This window comes from Oenanthe melanoleuca, chromosome 11 (genome assembly GCF_029582105.1).
Source record: "Oenanthe melanoleuca isolate GR-GAL-2019-014 chromosome 11, OMel1.0, whole genome shotgun sequence".
NCBI lineage: Eukaryota > Metazoa > Chordata > Aves > Passeriformes > Muscicapidae > Oenanthe > Oenanthe melanoleuca.
Window position 1 is genome coordinate 11,773,603 of NC_079345.1, and position 10,072 is coordinate 11,783,674.

Sequence of the window (10,072 nt, forward strand, 5' to 3'; positions counted from 1 at the left end):
TTCAGTAACCTTTCAAAAATGTTGTTGTCATTATTATTTTTCTCTATGTTACTCTGTAATACCACCTTTGAGATCAAACACTGAAAAGTATTCACAAATCAGGGATGCTCTGTATAAATAATGTTTTTTCCATCCCTTACCTAAGCATTGAGTTAATGTTTACTGTCCATAATTACCCTCCCACTTTGCTAAGTGATAATAAATTATTTAGGATGCCATACTGTGTTTCTGGTTTGGGGTATTGTTTTCTCTTCCCTTCCCCCCACCTGTGCAATGTTTGCTTTTTGTCAGCATCTTGTCTCTTTGGCCATTTTATCACCAAGTTGCTCAGAGATTCTTCACCAAGCCTCTGTCAGTTTATGGTTTTACTGTCCTGGTAATGTTCTACTAGATATTAAATTGCCACCAGGATATGCACTCCTCCATTTTCTTAAATCACTTGTGAATATGTCCCACAGAGCTCTGTGGGAAGGTGCATACCCTTCACAATGAAAAATCAATTATTTAGTCATCATTTGGTTACCAACATGTAGGATGGATGAGTTTACATGCTGGAGAAGATGTTTCACTGCTCTGCCTGTCCTTTTTCTGAATTTTAAGTTTTTAAGCTTTGTGATGGCCTGGGTGCAGATAGCCCACTCAGTTACAAATTTGGAAATTCAACAAGGCATCTTCCTGGCCTGCTTTGTGCACTCATTTTGCAAGGAGCATCCAAAGAGTCAATTCTTGCACTATTATAAAATTGCATCAAATTAATGTCTGATCACTGTGCAGCTGGAACAGACTGGAACAGGTTGCCCTCCCTGGATTTGTCAGCTGATAGAAATATCTATTAAAAGTTTTTTTGTGAGGTTATAATGGGAAGTCTGGATGGCTTCTTAGGAAATAAGTCATAATTCCAGGTATTGGCATTTTAGAGCTTTTCATTCACTTAAGTAAAAGTTCTTAGTATTCCCTTCAGCAAAGCACAGATTTACTTTCTCCACAGAATTTCTATAGTGTGCCTTTCTTTTTTCACAAGCTCCTGGGAGTTTCCCACCACTGCACAAAGCAGCCATAGGGCAGACCTGAACTGTCCTGTTCTTTGCCTGAAGACAACATTTGGGCTACAGGAAGTCAGTTAAGGAAAGTTTTCCTCTTCCCTGGAGGAACACAGTTAGGAGATTGCAATGTATCCACACCCAGCTATTGCCAGCTGTCAGAGAGCCCCTTGGAGTCCTGAGCTCCTGTAGCTTTACAGCATTAAAGGAAAGGTACATTTGCTCTTCCATCCTACCAGACCAGCCACACACCAGATCTCTTGAACAGGAGGGTCTTTAACTAATGCTTATGTGGGAAAATTAAAAACAGTTGAAGATGGTGAACTGTAAGCAACACTGCCTCTTTTTATAGCCATCAACTTCTAGTGAGATAAAGAAATAAGCACTGTTATTAAAAGATTCAATATCCATTTCACAACAAGAAATTCACAGAGCTATGAAGTTTCTTGCTAACTTAGAGATGTACATTTTCCTGATATATCTGGAAATAAAAAAGAATACTCATAAGAATACGTATAATGCACTACCTGAGGCATTGAAAGCATGCTTATTTTATATTTCTCTCCTCAGAAAAGCAATATACTGCTAATTCTATTGTTACTGTTATTTAAACCCTGTTATTTAAAGTGGATAGTATCTGTTTGGGCTGTATCCTCAATATCATGCAAGCTTGCTTACATATTCAATCAAAATTTATGAAATTTTCTTTTCCAAAACTCATATCTCAATGATAAATCTGCTTGCTTTTGGTTGGGTTTTTATCTTTTTTAATGTCAAAGAATACTGCCTAACATAGGAAATGGATGAAGTTGGATCTCCTGATTTTGGTCATCCAGAGACAACCAGTCTGTCTTTGAGTGAGCCTTCAAAGGCAAGATGTTTATATCACAGGTTAATTTTGCCTCTGAGTGTCAGCCAACAAGTAGGCACCTGGCCATGGGATTCTCCAGCACTTTAGCCCAAGTAACTTTCATGCTTCTACAGCATCTGACATGGAGTTCACCTGCTAGTGGCTGACCCAGTGTTTAACAGCAATTCACCACTGGAAATAGTCTTTGAAATTCATAAATTCAAGGCAAGCCTGGTTTATGGGAACTGATAATGCTGTATTAGTTGCTGGAAGTTAATGAGGTCCTGTGTTTGAGTACAACCAGATTAAAATGAAAAACGAACCACATTACATTCTGTTTCGACAATTATTATCAGTTGGTTGTAATATAAATATGCAAATTTCTCAGCTTGAACTTTAACATCTTCTGTAGAGACCATTCATCTCTTTAAAGTATTAATTTAAGTTGTAAAAGGATCCATACATCATTGCATGTCATTTTGAAAACAAATATTAATCAATTTTACACTCTGAATTGCCACTGTGCAAGTGTAATGTCCATTATTTTGGAGCAAGTCAGTGGCAAGAAATTTACATATTCATTCTTGGCTTAAGAAATCATATGATAATACAAGTACAACACAAGAAATTCAAAAGACTTAAGACCTTATCATCATCTATTCAATGGCAAAAAGACTGCCTTTGCATTCTCAATGCATTGGTATGCAGATTAGGAATATGTTTCTCATTCCTATCAGTATAACCTTGAAAGCTGGTGACAGCTGAAGTGTAGTCATAAGTTTTCTCTTCCAACAGAAAAAACAGAAAGAAAAAGAGGCATTGAGTGTAAAGGATACAGCAATTTCAAGTTTTATGATAAGCTTTTTGATAATGTATCTGACTACTTAGACTGCACTATGTGGGTATGTAGCTTGAAAGTGTCTTATGTCTAAATTTAGCTAGAATTGTAATTGCAAGTACATCTCTGCTACTAAACTAAAGTTGATATTTCTGATATGAGAGTTAAACCTGTCTTTTTATTAACTAACACTATAGGAAATAGCTGCAGGTGTTTGCATGTTAAATATTGTCAAGGACACCAATTTTGATACCAGAGTCTCCCAGAGAAAGGAGGCAGTTTCCAGTTGGAAAGCAAACAGGGGCAGGCAAACACTGTGCTGAAGCCTTGTCCTGCTGAAACACAGGAAGCCAAGTCTGCAGCCCAGGTAGTTTATCTGTTTTCTCTGAGGGAATCAGAGCTACTGAATTCTGGTTTGCAGTCAGAATTGAAACAGGCAAGGACAGAGGATAGGTTAGGTGAAGTTTCCTAATGCTTTAAGTGTAAGCCCTCACCCAGCAGTGTTTGTTTTTTCTCAGGTTTGAGTGTGTCAGTGATGAAGGTGAATCCCAGCTGATGCCAATGAGAATGCTGATTCCACTTGAGAAAAGCAAATGGCTCTTCTGGGTAGAACTGGAGACTCCAAAAGTGCCATTCCTGAGCTCCAGGATGGCACATCAAGAAAAGAACAGCAGTGCAGGTGTCCCCCTCATAACTATCTCATCTTTGTTAATTATGCAAAACCAGGTTCTGAGATAATTGGCCTGGCAGAGGTTATACATAAGCTCCCTCTAGTGGATTATTAAACAGGAATTTCTAAAAGCACATCTTTTCTTTGACATTTTCTGTCACTCCACGTGCTGTTCCATGGAGTGAGCTGTTGGTGTCTGGCCCTGCTTGCTGCCTCAGGAAAGTCTGTGAAAAAATGCTGCCTGTACACCTGCACTTATAACAGAGACAACTGCAGCACTTTTTGGCTGTGCTTGCTGTTCTTCACTCCTTGGCAGGTCAGTTTGATTGCTGCTTCAGAATACTGATGTTTCTTAATCTTTGTTTTCTGGTTAAATGAATGGGTGAATACTTTGCCACATATCCTCCATCAATCCCACACATTGGGAGAGGAGAGGTGAAGCAGGGCACACACTTTTTCAGAAATTTGTCATTATAGCATAATCAGATCATTAGCACTTACCCTGCTCTTGCACAGGCTAATTCTACATTCCTGGTAAAAGTACACTTGGTTGCAGTGCTCTGCCTCTCTGTCCCCTGGGTGTTTGCTCAGACCAAACCTGCAAAGGCAATAGGCAAGACACTCGTGTTCCTTGTTTGCACAGCTCATGCAGGTCAGAGGAAAATCAAGAGGACACGTGCAAGTGGCCAGATTAAAATGCAGCAGTACATCAGATATGTCAACTGGATTTGGGATTATAACAGACATGTAAGCAATTAGGGTATTTGCTAGTTCAAAATACTCACATGAATGAACCCGCATTATCTTCTGAAAAGCATAATAATATGTAATTGCAGTAACAATTCCTCTTCCATTATGTCCTAGACATCAACATTCTATAATATCCTGCACAACTGATTGCAGGCAAACCCTCAGTAAGAGAAATACTCCCAGATGTGATAATGTCCCAACACTGTGGCTGCTACCTAATATTAAAGAATTACAGTAGAAATGTTTCAATAAGAAAGTAGAAGCATTTCAGTTTTTATGTGGCATAGATTGCCACAGACACTGCCAAGCAGCTTTATAGAGTTCTAAATCTTCATTCAATGCCCCTTTACATCATTTGAATGAAGATTTAAGCCTCAATAAAACTTTCTGAGTGCTTGTGGCCATCTTTGCTGTACAGTAATCAAAGTGGGGTGCAAGCAGATGAATGCACTGCAGTGCTTCTAATGTTCAACACTGTATATAGTGACATTTTCCTTTGTAAGATGAGTTGTCTTAAAGGCTGTTTTCATGGATGTGCAGCAGTACACATGGAAACAGGCATTTATATCCAGTTTTTATGCAATCCTTTAAAAAATTGCTTTGGGGGTTGTGGGGATTTTTGTTGCTTTTTTTTTTCCCCCGTGTAATGTTTATTTGCTCTATAGCTATTTTGAATTAATTTATTATATGGAAGATATTTGGGAAAAAATAATAAAAAATAAATGAAAGCTAATATTTAAAGGGTAACTTTCCACAGCATTACAGCTGCATTTCCTTGTTTGCTTATCAATCTCCAACTGTAATTAAGATATTGCAGTGCAATGAGTTGTGGCATTGAATTAGAAGCTCAAGTGAAAATCAGCTTCTAGTTAAGATATTAGCTGGGAAATTCAACATATGCTGGTGCATAAGCTCACACACAAGGTATGACTGAGTGGAATTTGAAAGAAATTTTACTGTGAGGAGATGCCATTGATGGAATATATGTTTTGTTTCAAAAATACAGACACTCATTCAGGAAAAACTTTGAAAAATAAATAGCCAGTCAGTAAGTTGTAGAAAGGATTTGGTGTGTGAATCCTCCTGCAGAGGCAGGTGTGGGACCATTCTGTGGATCTGAGCATCCAAAGTACAACTTCCCTCTTGAAGTTTAGACTCCCACCACAAATTGTTTATTTTTCATTATGCTTTACTTTACATCAAGGTTTTCTGTTAATGATTAAAGTCTCTGAAATTGCTCCTCTTAAGCAGCTACCTTCAAAGAGGGATCAATCTGTAATAGAAATTTGATGTAGAACTGTCTCTGTTACATGCTTTTTCTAGATACTTTGGAAACCTCATTCTTCCTATTGAAAAATAGTGAAATGCAAATTTTTATTGGTAGGGATACAAAGAACATAGTGCAGCAAGTACTTTCTGTGAAGCATACAATTGCTTCTGTGTAATCCTTAAAAGATACAAAATAAAAAATATGAGAACTATATCTTATTTAGAGTAACTGAAGCTGCCAGCACTTTGTAAAAGCAGTACCAGTGTGAAAATTGAGCTACAATTTTTTCCCTCATTTTTAATAAGAATTTTAAAGAAGACTAAATGTGGAAATTGCTCGGCTCTCCTATGGGGAGCCAAGCTGCTTCTGGTTCTGCAAAAAGCAGCAGCTGACCTGCAAGGGGAATGCACTGGTTACCAAGGCACCCAAAAATGGGCTTCTCACATGCTCATGATGGAACTCTTCCAGGTTTTGTAAAAAGATTTCAGGTTTTACTAAATCAAATGGAGACAAGCTGGTTCTTTGGCCTTGTTTTGGAGGAAATTGTCTCATTTCCAGCTCCTTTGTCAAGAGGTGCAGAACTGGAGGAGCTCCAGGGAAAAGAGATGCTCCTCAGAGCACCAGGGTGGGTGTCCCCTTGGGCAAGAAGAGGCAGCAGCCCATCCTTGCCCTTGCTGCTTTCTGCCCCAAAAGGTTAACACATTGACCTTAACTCAAACTGACTGTTTCAAGTTAAATTGAACTATAGCTTTCAGCACATAAAAGATGCAGGATCTGAACTGCAAGGGCAAATGAAGGCCTTGTTCTCCAAAATGCCATAGCCTTATCAAAATTTGCAGAGTTATCTCAACTTTCACCAACAAAAAAACCAGGCCTGGGGGCTCAGTCTAGAGATTTGCAGCAGAAGGATCAGAGTAAAACTCAGAAAGAAAGGTATATTTCCCTTTTGGGTTCAAAATGAGAACTGGGTTTAACATAATTTCCAAATGATTGATCCCAAGCAGTAGGTTAGGAGGGGGATGTTTTGAGCAATATTGTCCCTACTTTCCCTTGTATTCCTTTGTAAATAACATATTACCTATATTAAGGTAAACTGAATCTATTAGACAATTACCTAAGGGGATTGTGAAACTGGGGTCTGCATTATAAAGCAAGTGAAGTTATGACAGCTGTGACCCCAGAGGAATCAAGGCTGAATAAAGACTGTCTCCATTGCAGACAAATGATGATAAAGTGATCCTTTTAGCCAGCAGTCAATGGAACCTGACAAGGCCAAACCTCCAACTAATGAACAGCCCAACCTTTGCTACCAGGGAGATGTACTGAAAGTTTAATCTCAATAAGCATCAAAACACATTTGGGCAAACATTTTTAACAAAAGAGTGGCACATATCATTAAATGGCCGTGAAGTGAGATGAGTGAGGAGGAAAATAGGAGCATGGGGGTGTATGTTCTTACTGTATCACAGGTGCACAAAATTGCCTTGATAGAACAATATCTTATTTTTCTTCTAAAATTGAATTTCAGATGGTACCTACGTCACACAGACCTAATAATACAGAAAGCAATTGTCTCAATGATTCCTATTAAATCTGTGCATTTCCAGCTCCTTATGGAGTAATGTCAGTTACAGAACAATGTCAGGCTGACGGACGCAGCACAGCGTTAAAGAAAAAAAATCATGCACACAATAGGCCAGCTGCACATTAATAAATATGTAATGTTTGATTAAAAATATGGATCGTATTTTTCCCCCCAATTGCTGACTACCCCTAAGGCAGAAGATGTGATCTGGCTCCCACTGATGGGTTTATTTCTTGCTTGCTTTGAAAATACAAACTAAAATGTTTTCCTGTCCCAGCTGTTTCCCATTGTTCATGTTTATCAGCTCAAAGGGTGAACGGAGGAATAAAAAATACGCTCGCATTTCAAATGTGCCAGTCAGTCAATCTATTGTTAAAAGAAGAAAGCCTAATTGTCTGTGCTGGCAAACTTCTTTTTGGTGAATGTCCAGTTTTTAAGAAAAGCTATTCAGCTGTGCCATTTGTTTAATACATGCATAAAAAAGCACATAAAATCACAAGTTTTCTGTGGGATGGGATGGATGGGGGTGGGGGAAAATCACATTTCTAAGTTATATCCTTGAAACACTCAAGTGGTGGCCTAAGTGTAGTCCAGGAGTTTTTCTGGTTATTTATTGATCTGAATTAGTGTCTTAAAGGAATTTTCATGGAATAAGAACTAATGTCCTAAAACTGAAATTGGCCTTCTTCTCCAAATCTTACAGTCTACTTCTTTAAGAAGCAGCACTTCTTCCAGATTGTGTCACCAATGCAGGGGTGAAAATCTTCCCCAGCTACATTCACTAGAGTTTTATGTTTTGATTTAAGCTACTGCTCTTCTTCATTTCTTCAGACCCATACTAACACAAAATGGGAATCAGGAACTACTTTCCTGCATAGGAGAATCTCCTGTTTGCCTACAACTCTTGTGATAATTACACAGCTCTATCCTGTCTTTGACTTGCTCTCCAGTTTGTGCTGGCAGTGCTACTCTTCCAGCTTTCTAACCAAGCCCAGTTAATCAGAACTGACACTCATTTTATGCCATGCAAATGAACAAATATTTAACTCACAGACTGCTATATTGACCAGGGCTGTGTTAGTCCATCTTTCTGTGGCTAGTGCAGTTTTACTTTGAAAGCCTTTTGAGGAAAGGGTCATGTTTAGTTCCTCAGTTGTACAGCACCAAGTGCAAAACATTCTTACAATCTGACAAATTTTTTAAAAATCATTATTATAACAAATTACATTTTCTAGGTTTTTGTTCTTTTTGATGGGGGTAGAAACAAGTAAGTGGTGTTATCATCCAGCTGTCACCCCCTTGTGACACTGAGATGTCACTCACAGCAAATTGTACAAATCTTTCCTACATGAGGAGTTCAATAACTCCTCATGACATCTAAATTACCATTCCTGGGTGTCTGGGCTAACACCTCACAGGAATGAATAAGGCAATAAGGTAATTGTCCCAAGTGCTCTGCACACCCAATTATCTGCTTTGGTCATCCTGGGCTCATGTCTGCCTGGAAGCTTGAGAGCCACATATTTCCTAAAATTGGAAATTGGGCATCAAGGTGAGGACTTGGGATTTTTCTAAATCTGCCTTTCTGAGAAGTTGCTGGTACAGGTGAATATACTTCACACTGGAAAGCACAGTGAGCCCACCCTCACCTGCCCCCCATGACCAGAAACTTCACTGACTATTAATTCACTGATTTGGCAGAATAAAAATTGTACAGAATTATTCCGGAGGGAGAATTACTAAAAAAACCATTGACATGCAGGTTGAAGGGAAGCAGTCAGGGAGAAATGGCATGTGCTGGATTTTATCAATTTATTTGGAAGACTTTTGTTGTTGTCTTAAGGACTTCCTAAGTGAAACACCAGGCACAGAGCTCTGGAAGGACAATGCACCCTGTGACAGCAGACATCCCCAGGGCATGGTTTGGTGGCCAGAGAAACAAACAGATGGGAAGGGGCTGCAAACTCCCCAGGAGCTCCAGTGCTGGGGCTGCTGTGAACAGACTCAGCCTCTTTCTGTCTGTAAAAATCATGGACAACAGTGTTCTCTTCTGTAAGCCATTCATACTGCCACAGCTGGACAACAAGCAACAGGGAGTTCTGGAGATATACAGAGCAATTTCTTTAAGCTCACTATTAATATTCTGTAGCTTCACTATTAAATTGTAGCAGACTTCTCCATTAAGGATGAAGAAATATTTTGGTTTAAATTTGATAATCAATGATCTGCTTAGAAGGCTTCAGTAAGCAGATAATGAACTGTTCATCACATCAAAGCTACTGGATCTGGCCAGATTTTGCTTTTTTTCCAAGAAAAGAAACTGAATTTAAAAAATAGCAACCTAGAGTCTATGACTCTGAATTGACACTTGGAATTGATCCAATCTTTGCTTACTAGGATTTCTCTGCAGCTGATATGATCACATAGCATCAGGAAATTTCTTAAGATGTGGTAAAGCACAAAGCAGTGGCTCTCCTGAAAGCACATGCTCATAATTACACTGAGTTACACAAACTGAGACTCTGGTGTTGCTGGCTGGGATGTTCCAGCAACAAAGATCCAGGACAGATGTCCATTGTCCTGTGGTTTGTGTAATCACTTGCCCCAGCCAGTGCAGACATAAAACAAGAAGAGATCCAAGTGGAACAAGGCTCTTCATGTGTGCTTGGGCCCAGTCAGAGATGAGCAAATTGCAATTTGAGACTCACCTGTTAGTCAATACCACCAATGTGAGTGTGCCTTCCCAAGTCCAGCAGAGACCTCGTGTTCTGTCTCATGAAATGCCAAATCCATGAGATCAGCAAGTGCTGGGAATTGCCACTCCTCCAGCACTGCTCTGGCACAGCTCTGCAGCAGACATGAGTTGGTGAGCCTGCATCAGGGTCACCTGGGAATCACTGACCTTCCAAAGCAGAGGGGAATTTGGTAACAGCTACTATTTATTAAGTAATTATTAGCTATTTTTAAGACTTGACTATTCCAAAGCTGATCCAGAGGTGCAAGTCCAGCACTCCAAGGTAAATCCCTACCTGAATAAAGGGCACCTTATTTTAGCCAGTCCCCAGCTGT

At 39.3% G+C, this 10,072-nt stretch overlaps 1 long non-coding RNA gene across 1 annotated transcript in view; it reads right to left on the minus strand.

The window, feature by feature from the left end:
* The window catches only part of LOC130257851 (uncharacterized), a 52,861-nt gene extending 43,011 nt beyond the window's left edge, over nt 1-9,850 (minus strand). Inside the window, exon 1 of the long non-coding RNA XR_008841390.1 lies at nt 9,712-9,850. This is a non-coding gene — a long non-coding RNA (uncharacterized LOC130257851). The remainder of the gene's footprint in view (nt 1-9,711) is intronic.
* Between the last annotated feature and the right edge of the window lie 222 nt (nt 9,851-10,072).